The sequence below is a fragment of the Procambarus clarkii genome, chromosome 34, assembly GCF_040958095.1.
Source record: "Procambarus clarkii isolate CNS0578487 chromosome 34, FALCON_Pclarkii_2.0, whole genome shotgun sequence".
NCBI lineage: Eukaryota > Metazoa > Arthropoda > Malacostraca > Decapoda > Cambaridae > Procambarus > Procambarus clarkii.
Window position 1 is genome coordinate 42,699,774 of NC_091183.1, and position 12,622 is coordinate 42,712,395.

Consider the following 12,622-nt stretch of genomic DNA (forward strand, 5'->3'; position numbering starts at 1 on the left):
TTGTGTATAATTGTCTTTCCTGACAGCATTGCTTTTTATACTGGGTGTACTTTTATTTAATGTTGTGTTACATGAATCTATCTCGGGAGACATCTCCCGTCACGCAGGGTGCAGTTGCACCTCCACAGATCTCCAGTATCAGCTATTGATACTGGTAATGGCTCAAAAGGGCCACCACGTACGGGCTATTCATGCCCGTGCCACCTTGGGTGGCTTAATCTTTATCAATCAATCGGATCTATCTCAATTAGTTCTTGGTAGAATGTTTGCGCCGTCACTAGCGTCTTTGTGTTCTTGTAGACAATGGTACGATATGCAACCATTACTGTTTGGTTTAGCACTTGAACTTAAAATTCCACCTCTTGAATGACATTCCTAGAGAGATGATCTGAGAAATGGATGCTCGACTTCAGTCCAAGTAATTGCAAGGTGGTGAGACTTGAGATGAGGTTGAGTGGGCCACATGGGGGGTATAATATGAGGCGAAGACAATTGCTTGAGCGAGCAGGGGCACCGTTCTTGTGCCAGGTGATCCACTATGGGCTCACCATAGTCTGTGCTACTTGCCCGCTCCTGTGCCAGGTAAGTTACGGGCTCACTATAGCCCGTGCTACTTGGAACTTGTTCCGAGTAGCTGAATCTATAACAACAACAACAATTGCTTGAGTCAAGAGAGGACGAACAGCTGTGAGGAGGCGTTACTCCAAACCTATCACCAAAGGTTTGTTTAGAAGTACAAGGCAGCGGCGTATGCGCATACCGGGAACATTCGCGTAACCTTCAGACAACTAGACAAAGAGATTATAACGCAATATGTACAACAAGGTTAGTGGGCGAGGTATAAGGAACTTTACCTTCTTTTTGGTCACTGTTAGTCAAGCAAGCACACACACACCTATCTGGTGGCTGGTGGAGGGCCTGGTGGTTGAGTGGACAGCGCTTGGGATTCGTAATCCTAGGGTCGGGGGATCGATCCCTGGCGATGGTGGAAACAAATGGGCAGAGTTTATTTCACCCCGATACCCTTGTTCATCTAGCAGTAAATAGGTACCTGGGAGTTAGACAGCTGTTACGGGCTGCTTCCTGTGGTGGTGGGGGGTGGGGGATCTTCCTGTTTTTTTCAGGAGTCTGATGTCACCGCCGTTGGGTATAACTGACACGCCCATTATATCAGATATTTTTTACTAGAATTTAATGGCAAGAATTGAGCCGTGAGGAATTAAGGTAATGGTGAAGGATTACCAAGAGTAATGCCAGAGGATTTGTCGAGAAACTCATGTATGTGTTTTGAGAAGAACTGGTGTGTGAGTGTGTGCGTGTGTGTGTGGTGGTGTGTGTGTGTGTGTGTGGTGTGGTGTGTGTGTGTGTGTGTGTTGTGTGTGTGTGTGGTGTGTGTGTGTGTGTGTGTGTGTGTGTGTACGCGCGCGTGTGTGTGTGGGTGTGTGTGTCTGTGCGTGTGTGTGTGTGTGTGTCTGTGTCTCGACACTTGAGAGTGGGGGTCGCCGCCTCACTGGGTCTGGAACAGTAAGCGACCAAACTGCAAAGTGAAACGCGGGGAAAAACACCCGGAGGAAAATGCCCGCCACGCTCCGGGTCGTATAAGTTAATTTTCTCTCCGGCTACTAAAGGGTATTCTCTCTAATGACAGAGGTACTTTGATGCCCAATTTCTTCAGTTACGACAAGTGTCGGTACTTAGGAGAGGCTGGGGGTGGGTCGCAGAATTGATGGTTGACTCACAATGTCAGAAGTCGAGGAATTGTGAGGAAACAGACCGCAGGAGTTGAGGGACATGAGGAATAAAGTCAGAAGAATGATATAATTAGAGGGAGGAAGAAGTGAAGGATGGCTGATAGTCCTGTTAACGGTTTTAACAGGCTTGTCCCGTTGACAATGCTGATAAGCCTCACTAGGTTGTTGTTGTTTTAGATTCAGCTACTTAGAACAAAAGTTCCAAAGTAGCACGGGCTATGGTGAGCCCGTAGTGGACTTACCTGGCACAGGAGCGGTGCTGTGTGGAGTGTGCCTCACTAGGCTTGTGAGGGCCTTATATTGTGCTTGTTCACAGCAAGAGATTGCTTAATTGATGAAGATTAAGCCCCCCAAAAGGCGGCACGGGCATGAATAACCCGTAAACAACAAGGGATTTTAATCCCATTTTTGAATAGCGCAGCCACCTTACCCATTCCTCCTGGCAGAAGGGGACACAACACCACTTTGCACTCACTTATTAAATTTACCGGTAAGTGGCCCACCGAGCTGTTCCTTACATTCCTTTACGACCCTTCTGAACATCTCGTCAGGCTCGCTAGATTGTATCTATGTTCTATTGTTGGTTCCTGGCTCGCTCTTCTCTCTTCCCTCTCACCTTCTCTCTCTTCTTTACGTCAAGTACGTTTATTGAGAGATTAAAATACATCTGAAAGGGATAGAGTAGCTTAGGCTATTTCTGCCTTTCACCGTTGGTTACTGACCCGCTTCACTTCCTCTCTCGAGAAACTCTTAATATTCATCCACTTCATATTCCTTTGACCAATCAACAACAAAAGAGGTCACCGTTATCAGATTAGTATTAGACCCTTGACCAGTTGTCTGCCCCAGACCCACTCGTGGTGAGCCCTTGGTGCTCCTCACTCATGCTCCACACAATGTTCAGGATACCGTGAACTTACCCATCTCTCTCTCTCTCTCTCTCTCTCTCTCTCTCTCTCTCTCTCTCTCTCTCTCTCTCTCTCTCTCTCTCTCTCTCTCTCTCTCTCTCTCTCTCTCTCTCTCTCTCTCTCTCTCTCTCTCTCTCTGTCTCTCTCTGTCTCTCTTCTCTCTCTCTCTCTCTCTCTCTCTCTCTCTCTCTCTCTCTCTCTCTCTCTCTCTCTCTCTCTCTCTCTCTCTCTCTCTCTCTCTCTCTCTCTCTCTCTCTCTCTCTCTCTCTCTCTCTCTCTCTCTCTCTCTCTCTCTCTCTCTCTCTCTCTCTCCTCTCTCTCTCTCTCTCTCTCTCTCTCTCTCTCTCTCTCTCTCTCTCTCTCAGGAAACTAAACGCTTAAACATCATATTTAAATTCTACACACACACAGACCTCAGGGGGTCTTGTGGTCGTAACCGGGCCACTCGTAATCCGGTGGCCCGGGTTCGATTCCCGGCACCGGCAGACACACACACACACGCCGATGTGTGTGTGGACAAGAAGTGAGCCAGAGCTCAATCCCCGCAAGCACAACTAGGTGAATAAACACACAGAGCCGCGGCTGAGTGGATAGGGCCTGGGAGTCGTAGTCCTAATGGCCCGGGTTCGACTCCTGGCGGAGGCGGAAACAAATGGGCAGAGTTTCTTTCACCATGATGCTCCTGTTCACCTAGCAGTAAATAGGTACCTGGGAGTTAGCAGCTACGGGCTGCTTCCTGGGGATGTGCGTGTGTGTGTTAGAGAGAATATATATGCAGTACAGCTATATATATAATAAAGTAAAAATATTTTGGTTAGAAAGGCGGGATCCAAGAGCTAATAGCTCGATTCTGCAGACACAGATAGTAAATACAAATAGTAAATACATCTCAAGTCCATCTAAAAATAGCACTGCCTTGATATCATTACAAAACTCTCATAACTTCGTTAACAAACATAAAATGTTCATTGAGAGCAGTAATGGTCCTCACGGCGCCATCTATTGACTTCACGCGCCAACTTTTGGAAGCTTCGAGTTTCCAGATGTTGCTAGAAAGTTCACGAAAACATGACCAAAAAAAAAAAAAACATTCATCACTCAAGCTCAACTATCTTCCTCCATCACCTCTACTCCTTTTCCTTATTCCCCCCCCCCCCCGTGCCTTAATTCTCCACTGGTCTAGCTTCATGCAGGTCGGCGTTCAATCCCCGACCGTCTAAGTGGTTGGGCACCATTCCTTTCCCTTCTGTCCCATCCCAAATCCTTATCCTGATCCTTTCCCAGTGCTATATAGTCGTGATGGCTTAGCACTTTCCCCCCTGATAGTTCCCTTCCCTTCCTCATCTTCTGCTGTGTGGTTTGGTCTACAGGACAGCTTAGTAGGCATCCATCAGTCTCAGGAGACTATGGAGTTGCGCTCTGGTTGTCGGTCTGGAGTGGCCTCACCAGGGCGCAAAGCCAGGGTAGGTTGATTCGGGGGAGAAGCTGTTACCCAGGCAGCAGGTCCCCCCTCTCCACGGCGCTGAAAGTCTCCAATGGAAAGGCATACGCCAATACGATTGGTTCCAGCGCCGTCGCAGGAACTGTGAGTTCCGGGGTTGACCTCGAAGGTGGTGAAGAAGGGCACAGGGACCTCCGACCCCGGAGACCGCCGTGGTCGGGGCCGGAGAAGAACCAGCCCATCAAGGGTATGAATGACCTCAGCCTTCTGAAGCAGAGCCTGGGCCACACGATCCTCGGGAGGTGGACGTCCCGGTCCCGCACCTACGGGTTCCAGACAAGGATCGTCACAGCCCCTTTTCACCCGAGGCCGGCCTCCTTCAAGACCAAGTAGAAGGAAGAGTGATAATTATTCACAGGACAGCTTAACATGACAGTAACATCACTACACACTTCATTTTGCCGAGTCAAACCTTTGCCAGTAGTAACAGTCTGGTAAGTCAGTCTTACCCAGGGAATTCTAGATATCAGAAATGTCGCAAAACTGTTTAATAATAAAAGGTACCAAAGCCTTATACTGACAACCTGACCCAATTCCACCTGTGACCTGACCCAACTCCAGCCCCATTATATCTATGCCGAATGTGACTTGTATGTGTTTACAACATTTAGTGAAAATTAAGTTTAAATTAATTACACATATATTAAATAATTATAAATACATTATGTATGGAAAACGGTCGCATGATTTTCTTGAGATAATAAGATAGGAGAGTGATGGAGAGGCTGAAGGAGAAGCTGGTGGTGGTGGAGAAGCTGATGGAGGTGGAGAGGTAAGAGGTGGAGGGAGGGAGAAATTAAGCGTGGGTTAGGACGCGGTCGCCCACTGTTTGAAGCCGTAGAAATCTTGCGAAACAGCGGACGAGGTTGATAGACCGGCGGTGGTTGAGGAGGAGAGGAGTATCAGGGGAAAGCGCCGCCAATCCATTACGACTATATAGCCGGACGAGGTTGAGAGATTGGACGAGGATGACGAGAGGCCGGACGAGGTTAACAGACCTGTCGTAGTTGAGAGACCGGACGAGGTTGAGAGACCGGACGAGGTTGAGAGACCGGACGAGGTTGAGAGACCGGACGAGGTTGAGAGACCATTCGTGGGTGAACAACCGGTCATAGTTGAGAGACCGGGCAAGGACTGGTCGCCAAGCGAGGTGTATACACCTGTGTCGGGCGAGTGCGCCAGCGGCTCGAGGTTGATGAGCGAGGGATGCCGCATTTTTATACTGGAAACCATATTCCTGTGCGACTTCGTGCTGGTGCTGATAATGCTCGGCAAATGCATCGCCTGGTCCACCACCAACAACCTGCTGGATCACCTTTACAACTTCGACAACGCCTGCACCATAGTGATGCTGTACGTCATTCCCATCTTGCCGCTGCTGATTGGGCTGATACCGATGATATGGTCCATGTCAAACTACCACCAGCTCCTGGTCCCCAACTGCCACACGCGGGGACAGGCGCTGTGGGTGGGTAAAACATGCATGCTGATGCGGGCAATGGGCGCCATATTGATCGCAGGTGCCGCGCACCTCTCCGCCGTACTGGGCCCGGCTATGGTGACCTCCGCGGTGTACCAGATCTTCAGCGGTGCCGACTAGAGGTATCACGGCGACTTGCAATTCCGGAAAAAGATCGATCTCGTCCAGCGCGAGGCTCAGTGCTGCGGATACGTGACCATGAAGGAGTGGTTCACCACCGTCCAGACGGATTACCAGTACACGTTTTTAATGGAGAACGGGAAGCTGACGCCCATGACCCACTGGGACCACGTTCCGCCCTCGTGTTGCAAGAAGGACAGCAAGCAGCTGTGCCTTCCGGATAACATATACGAGAGGTCCCTTCCCCTCAGCGAGTTCCTGATGACGGTGAACGTGGTCGGGTGCTACCACACCTACTGGTGGTGGACAGAGGACAGCGTGGCCAGCATGAGGCCCTTGGTCATATGGTGCATGTTGCAGCTGGGCGTCTTCTGCTTCCTCATCCGGCTCGTCACCGCCTCCATGTCCGACGCTTTCCTCAGGGCGATCAAGTATAAGAACGGCCCTCTCACCAGACCAGGTCAGGCCTGGCTCTTCGTGGCTTCAAGCACGGCTTCAAGCACGACTCCAGGCTCGACTCCAGGCTCGACACCAGGCACGACTCCAAGCACTTCTCCAGGCACGACACCAGGTACGACTCTCACGACACCAGGCACGACTCTCACGACACGAGGCACGACTCTCACGACACCAAGCACGACTCTCACGACACCAAGCACGACTCTCACGACACCAGGCACGACTCTCACGACACCAGGCACGACTCTCACGACACCAGGCACGACTCTCACGACACCAAGCACGACTCTCACGACACCAGGTACGACTCTCACGACACGAGGCACGACTCTCACGACACCAGGCACGACACAAGGCACGACTCTCACGACACAAGGCACGACTCGCACGACACCAGGCACGACACAAGGCACGACTCTCACGACACCAGGCACGACTCTCACGGCACCAGGCACGACTCTCACGACACCAGGCACGACTCTCACGACACCAGGCACGACTCTCACGGCACCAGGCACGACTCTCACGACACCAGGCACGACTCTCACGGCACCAGGCACGACTCTCACGACACCAGGCACAACTCCAGGCCTGTAGAGTTTGCCTGAGTGGACCACTGCCTCTGGAAGCAGTACTCCCTACGCAAGCAACACACTGGTCAGGTCTTATCAGTGAGAATACTGGAAATATTCTCCATTCTTTAAAATGGGTATTACATTTGTATTACAACTATTTTTTTCAAGGTAGGGTAGTGGTGGTGAATGGCCCGGGTTCGATTCCCAGCCGAGGTACAAACAAATGGGCAGATTTTCTTTCATCTGATGCATCTGTTTCCCTAGCAGTAAATAGGTACCAGGGAGTTACAGCTGTTACAGGCGACTGTATCCCAGAAAAGTGTGTGTATGTGAGACCCAGAGACCCAGTACATAATACTATGTATTAGGTACTATGTATTATGTACTGAGAAGACAGTACCTACGGTTAGAAAGGCAGGGTCAGAGAGCTCGATTCATTCTGGTATTTATTAAAAGAGAATGTTTGTCTGTTCTAGCATGGAGATCAAACGCTCATGGCAAGCGTCACCAAGCTTTGCAGGGTGACTGGTCTTTGTCCGGGAATGGTCATAGGCAGTCGGGTCATGCCCCGTGCACCACCTTGCAATGGCAAATGGCAAGCGATACTAATTTCCACTCTCGTTACACACCATACTTCATCCTCACTAAGATTCATGCAGCGTGTAATTTTCTGCAGGATTAAATATCTTTTGTAGATTATTGATGAACTAATCAATAATTATTTATCCTTGTTTATTATAGTGAACAAATTATAGTGTTTATTATAGGGAGGTATGGAAGGTAAGTAGGGGTAGGATAGGTGGTGGCGGATAGAGAAAGTGGTGAGAGGTAGAGAAGGTGTTGAGAGATAGGGAAGGTGGTGACGGGTAGGGTAGATGGTGAGGAGTAGATGGTGAGGAGTAGATGATGAGGGGTAGATAATGAGGGTTAGATGATGAGGGGTAGATGGTGGAGAAGGTATTTGCAAATCAACATTAAAAAGAAACATATCAACAATAATTCCAGTACTGTACATAACATGTACTGTACATGCATGCTTCCAGTTGCAAGCATTAAGCGCCAGCCCGGCGCCGAGGCTGGCCTGCCCACCCCAACACGCTCCAGCCTGACCTCAACCTCATGAATAATTGAGTTAATCCACTTGATAATTACAACCACCATCGAATATTCACAACAGCAAACTGGAAGGCTCGAAGCTTCCCAATTTATCGGTCTTGTTTTGCCTCGTATTGTTTAGTATTTATTTCCTAGACTATTTATTTTTTTTCGCATTACTAATCATTGTATTATTATTTTCAGTATGTAGATTGTCTCGATATGTATCACTTGCATTAATATGCATCAAGTTTGTCAGTATGTATTATGTATATAGTAGACATCCATCAGTCTCAGGAGACTAAGGAGTTACAGTCTGGAGCGGCCTCTCCAGGGCGCAAAGCCAGGGCTGGTTGATACAGAGGAGAAGCTGTCACCCAAGCAGCAGGTCCTCCCCCTCTCTCCACGGCGCCAAAAGTCTCCAATGGAAAGGCAAACGCCAATACGATTGGTTCGTATTGGCGTTTGATAGATACTGACACATGAAGCACAAGTGTCAGTGTATATATCAGTGGTAGGAAGCAAGCAGTGATAGGCCAGCGAGCACAGTGGGACGGTGGTTCAACTGTTGATCAGACCACACACTAGAAGGTGAAGGGACGACGACGTTTCGGTCCGTCCTGGACCATTCTCAAGTCGATTCTCAAACATTTGGCCTCGTTGAGATACGCTGTAGTCTCCAACCTTTCAAAACTTGTAAGTTTGGGGACTACAGCGTATCTTCGTAGTAGTACGAAGTAGTACTTACATACTACTTAAATGAGACGTACTAGTGGACAGGTCGGGTTGCTCTACGAGCCATTCTCAAACTCCGTCAACGTTGCTCTAGATTCCACAATTAATCATTCTCCGGCGGCACTATTGATCTATCATCAATATTAGGCATATGTTAATTTTTCCATTTAAGAAATCCCGTTGTAAAAATAAAATGTGCAGGCAAGTCTGAATATTATATCGTGTTAAAGTCTTTCTTCTAGACGTTGGAGTCTTGTGAAGAGGTTTGACGAGGGCTTCATAGTGAACAAAAAACCCGCATTCACCGCCCTTCACAAGCCTCGTCCTCAAGTAGGAGAGGAGAGAAGAGGGCTCCTCCTCCTCCCTCACAGTGGCTCTCCTCCACCACCACCACCACACTTCACCACCACTACCAGTACCCCTCACCACCACCACCATGTTTCGCCTCCATCATGATACTTGGTCTTTTAAGTTTTCTCTCCAAGAACATCTTGAAACCTGTTAAACCACCATCTTTGAAGGAAGCTGGATTTAGTTGGGTTGTTTTAAGACGACGACATAAGTCTCCCACCCTCTCCTATGGAGACCTGTCTCGAGGTAAATAGCCAACTATGCTAACCATAGCCTTTACACATAATAGCTAACTATGCTAAGCATAGGCCTCACAAATATCAGCCCACACAGTTCAGCATGCTTAATGAGGGCACGAAAATACTCTTCAGCATCAGCATATTTATTACTTACTCTCTACTACTACTGTCTCGAGGTAAAACAATATTTTGAAGTATATTTTCATTACAAAGGATTTCCTCTCTTCCGCCGTTACTACCTTACTCTTTCCTCTTTCTCGCTCTCTCGGCACCATCATCATCCACTCAGACTGGTCGATGCAGTAATGGTCTCGTTACTTCCTGGGTCCCTATTCGAACACGGGCTTGAAGTAGTTTGGCACTGTTTGTTCATCCTATCTCATACTCCAATTTTTAGTCAAACTCATATCCCATCTAAGTGATACGTACCCACGCTTAGTACCATCTCAGAATTACCTTTCAATATAATCGAACGTTCGAACCACCAGCCCCCACCACATGCTCCATGTCCAATATGTGGATTACGTGTGTATTAACGTGCCTAAAATATATGCAATTCCTCAGACATAAATAAGACCATATAAAGTCACTTACAGCAATATTCAGGGGGGTTACCCTACATAGTTTCAGGAGGAAACTGCCTCTTCAGAGCACATACCACCTGGCTAACTTTCCAGCTGCATTGTTCTCCTACGGTGTACTATTTGAAGAGGGCTGTTCTCCACCATCACCAGTCGTTTTTACAGCTGCGGGCGTCGGACGCAGCGGCTGCCTGGCACTGTACAGCTGAAGGCGTCGGACGCAGCAGCTGCCTGGCAGTGTACAGTTGAAGGCGTTGGACGCAGCAGCTGCCTGGTAGTGTACAGCTGAAGGCGTCGGACGCAGCAGCTGCCTGGTAGTGTACAGCTGAAGGCGTCGGACGCAGCAGCTGCCTGGTAGTGTACAGCTGAAGGCGTCGGACGCAGCAGCTGCCTGGTAGTGTACAGCTGAAGGCGTCGGACGCAGCAGCTGCCTGGTAGTGTACAGCTGAAGGCGTCGGACGCAGCAGCTGCCTGGTAGTGTACAGCTGAAGGTGTTGGACGCAGCAGCTGCCTGGTAGTGTACAGCTGAAGGCGTTGGACGCAGCAGCTAAAGGCGTTGGACGCAGCGGCTAAAGGCGTTGGACGCAGCGGCTGCCTGGCTATTTATAGACGGATCAATGTAGTGCAACGCTTCGACCCCCTTGACTCCCCGCATACCTCCCTCCCCCCCCTCCCCACGTGCTCTCTGGGGCTTAATTTACTGCGGTTTATATTTCACTTGTGTCTGGACTTTTGTTAGGTAATGACTTCTCTGGGGCTCAATTAGTTTGAGTTTTATTTCACCCCAGTCAACCAGAGTGTTAAACTGCCTGCGCTTGCCTATTTCACGCTGGATTATTATTTAAATTCAAATCGAGAAAGTTCAGTAGAATATTTTTGTGCGTCAAGTGATAATTGGTCGAGCCTTCAAAACTCGTTTTCCACCAGACATCTGGAGGGGGTAACTCAAACAGAATATACTTCAGGGTAGGCTTTCTGCCTAAAGTTTACACTCTTAAATTATAGTATGAAGTATATAGGTCACCTAAAGTGGTGATAATTATTAGTTGTAATGTGATTGCGACATCCTTAGCTAGGGTAATGCTTTAAACTAATGCAGAATTGGTTTAATATGAGTTTATGATGAGAAAAATTGTAGTATCTTAACGCAAGATTAACAGAGTTAATTCTGTTGCATGTGTCACGGCCGGAGAGCTAGGAGCCCCAAGCCATGTTTGAATCAGTTGGAATTGTGCACTGAAACTGGGTGGACGTAGAGCTGGTCGCTCTCCTAAGATTGTTCCTAAGTACCTTTATTTCTTGCTTAACTGTATTATAAGTGCGTTAGGTAAAGTAGGAAAAAGTTAATATGTGAATAGGAATGAACAAATCCACAAAGGTCGTGACGAGGATTCGAACCTGCGTCCGGGAGCATCCCAGACACTGCCTTAATCGACTGAGCTACGACAGGGTAAAAATGTGTAGTGGAATAGGAATGATTCTGTAGTGATTTAATGTGGATTTTTACCTGCAGTCACATTTCCACTGCCTAGTACCCCAGGCTGGATAAATAGCTGGTTTAATTACTCTTCATTTGATTCTGTGTTTGTGCTCAATTACAACCGGCGATCCTGCATATTGACGCTGGTAATTAATGGAACAGTTTTGGTGTAAATTCTCGAGTACAGTTATGTACAAATATTTTGTTATTATGCTTCGTGTTTAACTCCTTCTTTTCATCTCCTTTGTCACTCTCCATTTACCTAGATACCCTCCTAATTAGATCCTAATTTGTTGAGGATAAATCTGAATAGGGGGCCGGCCCTTTCATAAAAGATAATTGGAGTATTCTAAGAAGCCGTGACAAAATGCTAGCTATACTAAACTGCAATAAACAAATTTTACAGTTAAACCTGAGAATGTTTTTCTAGAATGTAAAGCACGACACACATTTTTAATAGTTTCCCTGCAAGATTGAAATTGAAATAAGTTTATTGAGGTAAAATACACACAAAGGGAGGGGGGGGGGTCAAGTGAAACTTGTTAGTCAGTCTCAGGTCAATAACTACGTGGGTGTAACTACCCTCCGCCTGTTAGGTTTCCCCAGTTTCTGCGTACAATCATAAAGTAGATCTTACTAATATTTACGGAAGTGTTGGCTGCAAACTATCTTAGAAGTTTGTGTAATACTGTGTTTAAGTTGTTGCTAAGGCTGTAAAAGTCTTTACCTGAGTTATATATATAATCGTGTCGTCAGCAAAGTGGCTTATGCTGTACTTGACAAATATGATTTACGTTCCGTTGCAAGAGGATTGAAGCCTGGATTAGAAAGGGTTGATCATGCGTTACTCATGAATACAAAGTATTGGATGTGCTAAAAGTTGGTATAAAACCATTTTAGGGCGATGTTCTCAGTACATTGCATGATTTACAGTCAAATGTTCTACACGGAGATACAAAGACAACTTTCGAGTTTTTGGAACGTGGTTTACATTCTGGTTTGAAAGTTTGAAATTAAGATAAGACGTGTTATTCGCCTCCAGAACCATCGACTCCCTGATCTTCGGCTGTCTTCACCTTATACCAGTAATTTGTCGAGGCTGACCTGGCCTTATACCAGGAACCTGTCGAGACTGGAGTCTATTCTGGAGCAGAGGTAACTCAGTCTCAAGCTGAGGTAACTCACATGAAGGGAAGACGATGACTTGTCAGCCTTTAGTAGGATGGTAAAACACGTCTGCAAACTTAGTAAGAAATACACCAAGAACATAAACATTTTGCAGACGGCAGAGGTGCAAGAGGCCACTCTGGGATTTATCTTAACCCATTATACGTACATTATACCTTT